Consider the following 13,838-nt stretch of genomic DNA (forward strand, 5'->3'; position numbering starts at 1 on the left):
AACCTTTTAATCTTGCAAACCTGAATCCCACATCCACTCAGCAACAACTTCCCATTTCCTTCTCCCCTCAGCCCTGGAAATCACCATTCTACTTTCTGTCTCCAAACTGGATTACTTGAGGTATACCTCATATAAGTGGAATTATACAGTATTTGGATTCTTTTACTTAGCATAGTGTCTTCAAGTTTCATCCATGTCGTTGCAAATGGCAGAATTTCCTTCCTTCTTAAGTTCAGTAATATCCCATTGCATGTATGTACAGAACTGTTTCTAGTCATTCATCCTTTGATAGCCACTTGGGTTGCTTCCACCTTTTGGCTATTATAAATAATGTTGTTATAAATCTGGGTGTACACATATCTGCTTTCAACTCCCTGAAGTGGAATTGCAGGATCATATGGTAATTCTTGTTTAGTTTTCAGAGGAACCCCTGTTGTTATTTTCCATAGCAATTGCACCACGTTTTCGTTCCCATCAGCAGAGCCCAAGGGTTCCAGTTTCTGCACATTCTCACCAATTCTTCTTCTTATTTTTCAGATATCCATGGGATAATGAATGGGAAGTTGTATTTCACTGGAATTTTGATTTGTGACATCAAGCATCTATTCATGTTCTTTTCATGTGCTTATCTTCTTTGGAGAAATGTCTGTTCAAGCCCTTTGCCCAGTTTTTAACTGTGTTGTTTGGTTTTTTATCATCGAGATATAGGAGTTTTTAAAAAAATTCTGTATGTTTACCCCTTATTATTATTATTATTATTTTTAATTTTATTTATTGATTTTTGGCCACACTGTTAGCTTTCATTTTCACTAGCTTGTAGGATCTTAATTCACCCACCAGGGATTGAACCGTGGCCTTGGTAATGAAAGCGCTGAGTCCTTACCATTGCACTGCTGGGCAACTCCCTTGACCTCTTGTTATATAAATGATTTGTAAATATGTTCTCCCATTTCATAGATTGCCTGTAAGCAATATTAAAAGAGCTAGGATGAACACAACATTGTAAATCAACTATACTTCAATTAAAGGGAAAAAAAGAGGATCTTCCCTTTGTGGTCCAGTGGTTAGGACTCTATGCTTTCTCTGCAGTGGACACAGGATCGATCTTTGGTTGGGGAACCAATATCCCAAAAGCCACAGGACCCGGCCAAAAAAGAGACGGAAAAAAGAGAGACTGCATGAGCGAGCTGGGAAACAGCTGTGTACTTTCTAAGCGTGATACCAATGCAGAAATAATAAAGGAAACAGTCAGTGGACTTGTCTACAGAAAAATATGTGTTAGTCATGAGTTAAAAATACCACAAACAAACATATCAAAAGTCAAGTAACGCAGAAAACAATTTTTTGCAATATGCAGCAATGTATTTTAAATATACAGTAAGTAAAATCCAAGAAGTCCAGTAAACAATGGCTGCTGCTGCTGCTGCTGCTAAGTCACTTCAGTCGTGTCCGACTCTGTGTGACCCCATAGACAGAAGCCCCATGGATGGGGTTAGGGTTAGGGTTAGGGTTAGGGTTAGGTTAGGGACAGGGTCCCCCGTCGCTGGGATTCTCCGGGCAAGAACACTGGAGTGGGTTGCCATTTCCTTCTCCAATGTGTGAAAGTGAAAAGTGAAAGTGAAGTCGCTCAGTCGTGTCCGACCCTTAGCAACCCCACGGACTGCAGCCTACCAGGCTCCTCCATCCATGGGATTTTCTAGCCAAGAGTACTGGAGTGGCTTGCCATTGCCTTCTCCGAAACAATGGCTAAACCCCAATAATATTAAACAGGGCAAAAGACACAATTTGCAGTTACAAAAGAGAAATACACTATCCTTTCTACACATGAAAAGCCTTGTGGAGTAAAATCCAAGAAGTCTAGTAAACAATGGCTGCTGCTGCTGCTGCTGCTGCTGCTGCTGCTGAGTCACTTCAGTCGTGTCCGACTCTGTGTGACCCCATAGACAGAAGCCCCATGGATGGGGTTAGGGTTAGGGTTAGGTTAGGGACAGGGTCCCCCGTCGCTGGGATTCTCCAGGCAAGAACACTGGAGTGGGTTGCCATTTCCTTCTCCAATGTGTGAAAGTGAAAAGTGAAAGTGAAGTCGCTCAGTCGTGTCCGACCCTTAGCGACCCCACGGACTGCAGCCTACCAGGCTCCTCCATCCATGGGGTTTTCTAGGCAAGAGTACTGGAGTGGCTTGCCATTGCCTTCTCCGAAACAATGGCTGCTGCTGCTGCTAAGTCACCTCAGTCGTGTCCGACTCTGTGTGACCCCATAGACGGAAGCCCACCAGGCTCCCCCGTCCCTGGGATTCTCCAGGCAAGAACACTGGAGTGGGTTGCCATTTCCTTCTCCAATGTGTGAAAGTGAAAAGTGAAAGTGAAGTCGCTCAGTCGTGTCCAACCTTCAGCGACCCCACGGACTGCAGCTCACCAGGCCCCTCCATCCATGGGATTTTCTAGGCAATAGTACTGGAATGGCTTGCCATTGCCTTCTCCAAACAATGGCTAAACCCCAATAATATTAAACAGGGCAAAAGACACAATTTGCAGTTACAAAAGAGAAATATACTATCCTTTCTACACATGAAAAGCCTTGTGGAAGCAAAGCTGACATCGTGCTTCCATGAAGTCGCAGGCTTAAGGGAAAACACACCTTCAGGCCTGTCAAATTCAGCCCCTCAAACCAACGGGCTCCTGAGAGCTGCCTGAAAGGCGCTGACTACTTAATGTGAACAACTCTATCCCTGACTTTTGCAGCCCCGCTGTCTGAAGTCTGGCCACAACCTCCTAGAAATGATAACCCTGTAAATTGCTGGGTTTTGGTCCTGAACATACCAACTATAAATTCAGCCACCTTGGTAATTTTGCAGTGCTTGGCTTTAATGACCTGTTGTGCTTTTTATTTGAATAGCAGGTCCTTTTGGGTGTCTCGTATTTCTTGCAGGTAAACTTCTTTTCTTACTGCTGTTATCTGAGTCTTCAATTCACCCAGAATCAATGAGATGCACAGTAAAATATCAAGGTACCGTTTTCAGCTATGAAATGGGCAAAGTATTTTGCCAAGATATTGTTCAATGCCAGCTGGGTGGGCAGTAAGTGGGGCCCACCTATGTGACTGCTAACTTCTAAAATATACACTTTAAATCCTGTAATTCTAGTACTTGCAATTCAACAATGGCTATCATTAGGCTGTACATCCTAAAATTAGAAAGAAACAAACACTAAAAGATCATCAACTTACAAACAGTCAAATACATTTTCTAAGAATATATAGTACTCTGGGGTAATGCTCTTGATTTAATGTAAAATGAAAAAAGTGGGATGAGGGTGGGATGAATTGGGTGATTGAAACTGACATATTCATATATATACTATTGATAATATGCATAAAATAGAGAACTACTGAGACCCTAGAGCTCAGCACGGGGAGCTCCACTCAGTGCTCTGTGGTGACCTGCATGGGCAGGAAATCCAAAAAGGAGGGATATAAGTATAGCTGATTCACTCTGCTGTATAGCAGAAACGAACACAACACTGTAAAGCAACTATACCGCAAAAAAAATTAAAATGAAAGTGGAATCATACTGGATGATGGAAATTTGACACTAAAATATGATAAGAAAGCATTTAAATTACCACCCTTTTCTTTAAGAAAAAAAAGAATTCATTTTAATCTGCTGCTATTTAATAACAGAACACACTAGAACTTCAATTAAGTTCTTAAGTTCAATTAAGGTGGAATTATATATAATGTTGTGTTTTAAGGTCAGTTAAGGTGGGGGAAGGACTGATGCTAAAGCTGAAACTGCAATACTTTGGCCACCTCATGCGACGAGTTGACTCACTGGAAAAGACTCTGATGCTGGGAAAGGTTGGGGGCGGGAGGAGACGGGGACGACAGAGAATGAGATGGCTGGATGGCATTGCCGACTCGATGGACATGAGTTTGAGTGAACTCTGGGAGTTGGTGATGGACAGGGAGGCCTGGCGTGCTGTGATTCAGGGGTCGCAGAGAGTCGGACACGACTGAGCGACTGAACTGAACTGAACTGAAGGTGGGTGGATGAGGGAAAGAATCCAGAGGGGGAGAAAAAGAGACCTGGCGTGGTGTGGGGCGAGGGGAGAGACAGATGTAGAAACTCAGGCAGAAGGATCAAATGAAACCAATGCATGGACACTGCTTCATATCCTCTGTCTCTGTCTCTCTCTCACACACACTCCGGGCTGTTGTTTCAGAAGGTTTTCGAGCAGAAACCAAGGAAGAAAACGGCTATCTGAACCGCCAAGAACACAGGCCCTCCTGCAGGTAGGAGCAAGTGAAAGGATGTTCACATCAAATCCCTGTCAGAAGAGCAGGGCCAGGACTTTGCAAAGGATCTCAGAGGTGGCTCCGAAGTTGTGGGGGGCCTGTGCACACACCCTCTCCTCTGGGAGGCAGGGACTCGGGCTCAGGTTACTGAATTATTTATCAGAGCCCTAATTTACAACAAACTAGTTTAAACACATTAAAAGGGCTGGGTAGGGGAGTAAGCAAGCACTGGCCGAAAGAAAAGAACAAGCTGTTATTTACAAAGGACGCACACCCACAGGTGCATACTTGTCATGTGATCAGAGAAGCAGTGTACCAGCAAATTAAGCAAACGTCTTTTGCAAAGATCAAAAACAGGAGTAATTGCCCACAGCCGGCCCCAGTGTAAGTTGCTGAGCAAGCGATCCTGGCTTCTGTTGATACAGAACTGGCTCTGCTGAAAGAGCTTTGAAATGCTGGGTCAGGGACTTCCCTGGTAGTCCAGTGGTTAAGACTCCAAGCTTCCACTGCAGGCGACGTGAGTTCAATCCCTGGGAGGGGAACTAGATCCCACATGCCACACGATGCAGCCAAAAGGAAAAAAAAGAAAAGAAATCTGGATCAGACAAGGTCTGTCCTCTCTAAAAAGCAGACTCATACTTTGAATTGCCTGGGTTTGGGAACTCCTGACTGCATGAAAACCCTCCAAGGAGTCTGTTTTAAGTAATAGGGAGCATCTCAGAGTTGTAATTAGCAAAGTGTCACCAGCACAAGAGATTTAGCACTGGCTGCCTGGAAAACAAAGCAGGGTTCCTTGGTGCAGTATGAGAGAAGCAGGTCAAGTTAGCAGCTTAGCAACTCAGTCACCCCTGGAGAGAACCCAAGAAGCGATCTGACACCCATGAGTGCCCTGCCGGGTGTATATTTCAGGGAGCTGGGGCCTTTGATTCTTGCATGGCCACGCCTTCCAATAAGTCAAAGCAGCCCAAGCTCTCAGGTGGCTGCAAATAATGTAACAGAAGGTTCAAAAGGACCTCCCACAGGACTTGCCTGGAGGAACAGTGGTTAAGACTCTGAGCTCCCAACACAGGGAACCTGGTTTTGATCCCTGGTCAGGGAACTAAGATCCCACATGTCACAGTGAGGATTCCTCATGCCACAACTAAGGTCTGGCACAGCCAAACAAATAAATATTTTCAAGGGGGAGGGCCTTGCACAAGTGGTGGTACATATATAAGTTGTGGTACCTACATTGAACTCAATCAAAAAAAGAACAAAATAATACCATTTGCAGCAACATGCATAAACACAGAGATAATACCACTAGGTGAAGCAAGTCAGGAAGAGAAAGATTTCACATGATACCACTTATGTTGTTGCTCAGTCACTAAGTCGTGTCTGACTCTTTTGAGACCCCATGAACTGTAGCCTGCCAGGCTCCTCTGTCCATAGGATTTCCCAGACAAGAATACTGGAGTGGATTGCCATTTCCTTCTCCAAGGAATCTTCCCAACCCAGGGATCGAACCCGCATCTTCTGCATTGACAGATGGATTCTTTACCACTGAGTCACCAGGGAAGCCCTCTTGATACACGGACATGTAGACTCTAAAATAGAACATAAATGAGCTCATCTATGAAACAGAAACAGACTCATGGACGAGGGGAACAGACTGGTGGTTGCCAGGGGGCAGGGGGTGGAGGTAGGGATGGAGTAGGGAGGTTGGTGTTAGCAGATGTAAGTTTTTCTATATAGAAAAGACAATCAACAAGGCCCTACTATAGAGCACAGGGAACTATATTCAGTATCCTGTGATAAACCATAATGGGAAAGAATATGTTGCTTCCTGTTTTCTGGATGCACCTTGAGGCATGCAGGGTCTTAGTTCCCCAACCTGGGATTGAGCCCATGCCCCTTGCACTGGAAGTGAAAGGCTTAGCCACTGGTCCACCAGGGAGTTCTCAGAAAAGAACACTTTCAAAAAGAATGTATAGATATGACCTCCCTGGTGGTCCAGTGCCTAAGACTCCTCACTTCCAATGCAGGGAACTCGGTCAGGGAACTAAGATCCTGTATGCCATGTGGTATAGCCAAAAAAAAAAGCACAGCAAAGAAAAAAATAATGCATATATGTGTGTGTGCGCGTGTGGGTTCGTGTGTGTTGGGGGGAGAGGGAGGGCTTCCCTGGTGGCTCAGACAGTAAAGCATCCTCCTGCAATGCGGGAGACCTGGGTCTGATCCCTGGGTTGGGAAGATCCCCTGGAGAAGGGCATGACAACCCACTCCAGTGTTCTTACCAAGAAAATCCTCATGGACAGAGGAGCCTGGGGGTCTACAGTCCATGGGGGTTACAAAGAGTTGGACACGACAGAGCAACTAAGCACACAGCACACACACACACATACATACATTAATATAAAACTGAGTGACTTTGCCATACAGCAGAATTAACGCATTATAAATCAACTACTTCAATTAAAAACAATAAGAGGGCCTCACGCACACATCTGTGAGCTGGATAAAGGCAGGATGCACAGGACAGACTTATCTTCCTTTCCCCTTCCCTCCCGTTTCCTTTAACTCAGAAAAGTGGCCCCAGCACCAGCACTGGGGTGCGGCTGTGACACTGTCTGAGACAGATGTAGGGAGGGACTGCAAATGACAAGGAGATGTAGATGACAACCAAGAAAGGGGTGAAGCCTTTTCCTGACATGTAAAGTAGAGCTGAACCGCCTGCCTGGACCCAGGAGCCAGTCGGTCACTGTAGCCATGAGATCACAATATGACAGGGCACATAAGCAGGGCGCACAGGAAGCCTGGGCATGGAAGGAAATCACAGAGAGAAGAAGGCAGGGAAATAGATGTGACAGCTTGCTGCTGCCGGAGCTTCCTTAGCAAAGATCAGGATTGGGTTTATTTTTAAAAGAGACAAATCCTGGTATCTACCCAAGATGTTTGTTCCTATTGTCTTTAATCTGTTGGCAGGAGCAGGAAAGATATCAGTTTGGGGTAAACACTGCTTCAAGCAGTAGCTGTTCCCTGTAAAGCGAGTTTGGACACTGGATGCTGAAAATGGACCAAGAAAAACCAGCACATCCTCGGCAGCACACCCAGCACAGGGGCTCCAGCTGTGTTTTCTCTTTTTTTGGCTGCACCGTGCTGCAGGCAGGATCTTCGTTCTTCAAATGGGGATGGAAACTGCGCCCCGTGAAGTGGAAGCGCAGATTCTTAACCACCGGACCGCCGGCGTAGTCCCGTCCACTGTTTTCTTAGAAACACAGGCCATCTTTGTCAGCAGAGCTTTGAAACCCACTAAGATGAGACCTCAGAGAGCAGAAGGTGAAACTGGCCATTTCACTTTAATTCCTTAAAAATGTACACGCAAATCCCTCCCTGAGAGCTGTCCAGGTGGTCTTGCTAAACAGAACTGCAAACCCTTACAATACGTAGAACAGGCTTCCCTGGTGCATCAGCGGTCAAGAATCCGCCTGCCAGTGCAGAGAACACGGGTTCCAACCCTGGTCCCAGAAGATCCCCCAACCCGCGGAGCAACTAAGCCCGTGTGCCACAACTCCTGAAGCACGCGTGCTCTAACAGCCCACGCTCTGCAACAAGAGAAGCCACTGCAGTAAGAAGCCTGTGCACTTGAACCAGAGTAGCCCTGCCCACTGCAATCAGAGAAAGCCGGAGCACAGCAGAGAAGATCTGGCATAGTCGTAAACCTTAAAAAGAAAAAAGATAAGTAGAACAAATGTTCATCAATTAAAGTGGTTTATAGAAACAAGTTGAGATTGCTTTTAAAAGACATCCGTATCAGGGCTTCGCAGGCTGGCAGTCACCAGAATCAGCCCGGGAGTCTGGGACGTGCTGGAGACCAGTGACTCTGAATCTCTCAAAATCAATGTTTGAAAAGCCTTCCAGGTGGTTTCAGCATGGACGCAGGGTGAGAACAGTGGCATAGACGGACTTTCCTCCTGGTCCAGTGGCTAAGACTCCATGCTCCTAATGCAGGGGACCTGGGCTCAATCCCTGGCCTGGGAACTAGAGGCCACACGCTGCAAGGAAGATAGAAGGTCCCAGGCACCACACGAAAGATCTGGCACAGCCAAATAAATAGATATTAGAAAGAAAGAAAGAAATCGCGGAGAACCGGGATTTTCCAACTTCAGTGGGCACACACCTCACCAGGGATCTCCTGAGACCGGAGTTTCATTCTGGCAGGTCTGGGAGGAATGAGAGCCTACATGTCTAATGAGCTTCGCAGATGGGGACGCTATGAACCCCGGGCTACACATACGATGCCAAGGGTCTCTAGAGCTACCTCGGCAATTATGGGCATTGAACTAAGGCTTCTCATCAATAAAGTACAGTTCAAAGCCAGGGATAAACCTTTGCATCATTGTGGGCAAAACCACTTTTCTTATCATGTGTGGGAGAAGTCGGGGGGTTAAGCAATCAGATCAGATTGGGCAGAAATCAGAACAATTTTCCATATCAGTTGCATTTTTCGGTAAACATGACTTCGTGATGTCATGAATCAGTAAACAAAATGTGGTATATCCTTACACTGGAATGCTATTTGGCCATAAAAAGGAACGAAATCTTGCTACATACTACAGGGATAACTCTTGAAATATTATGCTGGGAATTCCCTGGTGGTCCAGTGGTTAGGACTCCATGTGTTCACGGCCCAGGGCACAGGTTCCATCCCTGGTCAGGAACTAGGATCCCACAAGCCACACAGTGCAACAAAAAAAAAGAAAAATGCTAGCAAAAGAAGTCAATCACAAAAGACCACATATTAAATATTCTATTTACATGAAATGCTCAAAATTGGCATATTTATAGAGACAGCAAAATGAGTGGTGGCTTAGGGCTGGAGAGGGTGGAAAGGAGAGCTAGCTGACGGGCATGGAGTTTCTTTAGGAGGTCATGAAAATATTCTAAATATTTGTGAAATATTCTACAATTGACCATACTAAAAAACCATTGATTTATACACTTTAAATGGGTGAGTTGTATGATATGTGAACTCTCTCTCAATAAAGCTGTCCAGAAATTACTGAAAGAAGATCTCTGCAGTGCATATAAGAACCAAACATACAAAAAGTATATCTTATTATATATGACATATACTATTTTCTTCACATACAATCTTCATTATATAGATATATTCTATATAGAATATGAATACACAGATGATATAAAGACTTACAGGAGCAAGTCTATTTTTTTTAAAAAATGGCAAGCAACAACAGGAAAAAAGAGGTTGTGCACAGACAGTTTAGAAAACAGGGAACCAGAAGGCCAATACACACATGGAAAGAGGTTCAACTTCTTTGGAAGTCAAGGAAATAAACACTAATATATCAACTAGATATCAATTCAGACCCACTGAGTTGGAAAAAGAACGGCAAAAATTATTATGATGACACTATATATGCATGGTAAGTCGCTTTACTCATGTCCGACTCTCTGTGACCCTATGGACTGTAGCACGTCAGGCTATATTCTTCCATTATTTTCCATATTAGTAAAAAACCTCAACAACTTATATGCCACCAATAGAGAAACAGGTAACTTTATTGGGGTTTATTCATATCGTGGAAAATTGGCACTTAAAAATAAATGGACTTGAGCTACCATATGTAATATAATATTTAAAATAAGATTCACCACCACAATGAGAAGCCCACACACCACACTAGAGAGTAGCCCCCACTCACCGCAACTGGAGAAAAGCCTGTGCAGCAATGAAGACCCAGCACAGCCAAAAATAAATTAATAAATAAAATTACTTAAAAAATAAATATGTTGATGTATGGCGGAAACCAACACAATACTGTGATTGTCCTTCAACTAAAAATAAATTAAGAAAAAAAAAAAAGTTCCTTCAAAAAAAATAAAATATGATTCATGTTATCTCCTACAGGGGAAAGTTAAGTTGGCAATTCATATGTGGCTTGGACATGGGACTCCATCACTACGGCTCTGCTACCTTGGCCAAGCCAGTCACAGGCCAAGCCCCATCTGCAGGGGCTGGAAAATTGGCTCATGGCCAAGGAATCGGGGTCACAATGGACAGAAAACAAAATGAAACATAGCGGACTCCCCTGGTGGTCCAGTGGTTAAGACTGGATATTGGCACTTCCAATATCGGGGACATGGACTCAATCCCTGGTCAGGGAACTAAGATCCCACATGCTGCAGAGCCAAAAAATAAAAAAAATAAATTAAAAAAAAGAAAGAAACATGGATTCTGTCCAGGTCTTATCCTGGGCACCTCAGTTTTATTTGGGGTTATTTGTCCCTGAATCCCTTTTCTCCACACCTCAGAGACCACCCTCCCGGTACTCCAACCTCATAAGGGTTTCACCCAAGACCATTCTTGTTTTCTTGTCTCCTGTACAACTCCAGGCAGAAGGCCCCAAGCAACTGAAACCAAGTATCGATTTGTCTTTTTCTCCCCAGGTTCTTTTCTTCTTGAAGTTCCCTAATATGTTCAGGGAACTGTGAGAAGCAAATTTTACATGTGATTTGATTTCTCAAGAAACGTGACACTAACTGCAAAGAAATGGACGCCCAGAGAGATTGAGTAACTTGGCCAGAGACCCATAGAGCCAGAACTTAAATCTCTACCCAAACGAGTAAGTCTTGAATTGAGGTGTTGACTCCATTTAAGGGCCCAGAAGCTAATTATTTTTTAAAGATTTTTTTTTTTTGATGTCGTCCCATTTTAAAAGTCTTTATTGAATCTGCTACAATATTACTTCTGTTTTGCTTTGGTGTTTTTTGGCCACCAGGAATGTGAAATCCTGGCTACCTGACCAGGGATGGAACTTGTACCCCTGCATTGGAAGAAGTCTTGACCACTGGACCATAAGGGAAGTCCCAGGGGCTAGCTTTTAGAACTTGGTGATTTCTCTTTAAGAAAAAGAATACAGGGGACTTCCCAGGTGGTGTAGTGGATAAGAATCTGCCTGAAATTCAGGGGACACAGGTTTGATCCCTGGTCCAGGATGATTCCACATGCCACGGAGCATCTAAGCCCATTCGCCGCAACTACTGAGTCCTCAAGCCACAACTACCGCTGGCTGTGTGCCTGGAGGCTGTGCTCTACAAGAAGAGAAGCCATCACAATGAGAAGCCCTTGAACCACAACGAAGAGGAGTCCTGGCTCACCACAACTAGAGGAAGCCCAAGTAGCAATGAAGACCCAGTACAACCAAAAATAAATAAGTAAATAAATTAAAAAAAAAAAAAAAAAGAATACAGAGACTTCCCTGGTGGTCCAGTGGTTAGGGCGCTACATGTTTGCTACCAAGGACCCTGATTCGATCCCTGGTCGGGAAACTAAAATCCCACAAACCTTGCAGTGAGGCCAAAAAAAAAAAAGAATACAAATTTAAGAAAACAAAGCTGGTTGAAGGCACTTGTACAAGTAATGGTCTTGAAGCTTAAATTTTATTCACTTCTTGATAAAACAGCTTCTAAATGGAAATCACACAATCTCCAAAGATATGAACCAGCAAACCAGGGGGAAGATTAGAATGCAAAAAGGTTTTTTTTTTCCCTTCACTATGTGCCACCTTCCTTGTTGAAACTTCTCTAAAGCATGGAAGGTCCATCCTCCAGAAGTATTTCCGCAAAGATATTCCTGATGTCTTTCTTCAGAACAAAAAGCAGGTATTTTTGCTTTTGCTGGAATGTCAATGTCAGAATGAGATGGAGAAGAAATCAGACATTTAATGAAGACGGACTAAGTGGGAGCCCAGTGTCAGGGAAGGGAAAGAAATCCAGAAGCAACAGAATGCAGTCAGGTGTTTAAGCGGATACAGGACAGGGTCAAAAGTAAAGCACACCAACTTTCGGTCTGTTTTGAGTTACAACATCAGAATGAAACCTAGATACGGGACAACTGTGCAGCACAAACTCAGCCCAGCTTGTAAGAAAAGAGTGACCTTCTCACCAAAGAGCCACTGGAACAACAATGCTATTTTTTTTTTTTTTTAAACAGGCTGTCAACTGCCTGGGGCAAACTCATTTCCAAAGAGTGACCTCTGGTGGACAGGAGGGTCATCGTTCACTGGAACTGGGAATTTCCTGACAAGCGTGGTAAACCCATTTCAACTTGCTTTTTACAAGAGTCTTCTGGGGTTTTGTTTCAACAGTGAATTTGTGATGTTTTAAACTTTTTTATTAGTGTTTCATATTTCAATAATCCTCATAAACAGGTCACTCACAAGACATATTCTGTGTGCTTATATAAACTTTCAGCACCACTGACTATTACAACTGCTAGTAAACAGTTCTTTTAACAAAATTGTAATTTTGAATAACAAAACTGGTAGGAGACACTTCTAAATTCTTTTTATTTTCTTTTTTGGCCACATCACGTGGCTTGTGGGATCTTAGTTCCCCCACCAGGGATTGAACCTGGGTCCCAGTAGTGGAAACACAGAGTCCTTCCTAACCACTGGACTGCCAGGAATTCCCTAAATTCTTGATAAATACAACATTGTGCATTTCTCAGATTTATTGGTTCTATTTAATTCTCTTTATAAAAGAATCACAAATAGTGGTTATAAAAGTAATCAGGAAATTAAAATAAGATTAGAACCATAAATTGCAGCCTTCCTTTTGAAGGCTAACTTGGCAGGGTCTATTAAAATACAAAACACAAATCTTTGTGCCAATCATTCCACTTCTAGGACGTTATTCTCTAGATTTACTTACGTAAGTGAACAGAGACACACATGTGAGAGTACTTACTGTGCCAATTATCATAATTAAAGAAAACAATCTAAGTATTCATCTATAATAAATTGTGGAATAGTCATATAATTAAACATATGCAGATATTTAAAGGCTATGGGAAATCCATCTTTTTTAATATTAAGACTTCAAAGGGAAACTTTAGAACAGTATTATGTTTTAAAATCCAATACATGCATGAACAAGGGCTTCCCAGGTGGTGCTAGTGGTAAAGAACCTGCCTGCCAAAGCAGGAGATGCAGGAGACTTGGGTTCAATTCCTGGGTTGGAAAGATCCCCTGGAGTAGGAAGTGGCAACCCACTCTAGGATTCTTGCCTAGAAGAGTCCATGGACAGAGGAGCCTGGCAGGCTATAGTTCACAGGGCCACAAAGAATCAGACATGACTAAGTGACTGAACACAGCACACACACATGCATGAACATAGTATATTTATGCAAACTTGCAGAAATAATTGTTGAGTGATTGCAGCTTTGATCTTTCCAGTCACTGATTTAGCTTCACTATTAACAGACTTAAAGGAGATGACATAACGTTAAAGTTAAGAACACAAACTCTGGGGACTTCTCTGCTGGGCCAGTGGGTTAAGACTCCACATTCTCAATGGAGGAGGCACAGGTTTGATCCCTGGTCAGGGAACTAAGATCACTTGCCCCTTGATGTAACAACAAAAAACACACACAAACGCTGAAGGCAACCTGCCCGAGTTAAAATCCTGGTTTTATCAATTACAGTCTATTAGGTAAGTTCTTCAGCCTCTTTGCCTTAGCTTTCCCATCTGTATATGGGCTG

The sequence above is a fragment of the Moschus berezovskii genome, chromosome 24 (assembly GCF_049115385.1).
Source record: "Moschus berezovskii isolate FMDL1 chromosome 24, NW_MosBer_1.0, whole genome shotgun sequence".
Lineage (NCBI taxonomy): Eukaryota > Metazoa > Chordata > Mammalia > Artiodactyla > Moschidae > Moschus > Moschus berezovskii.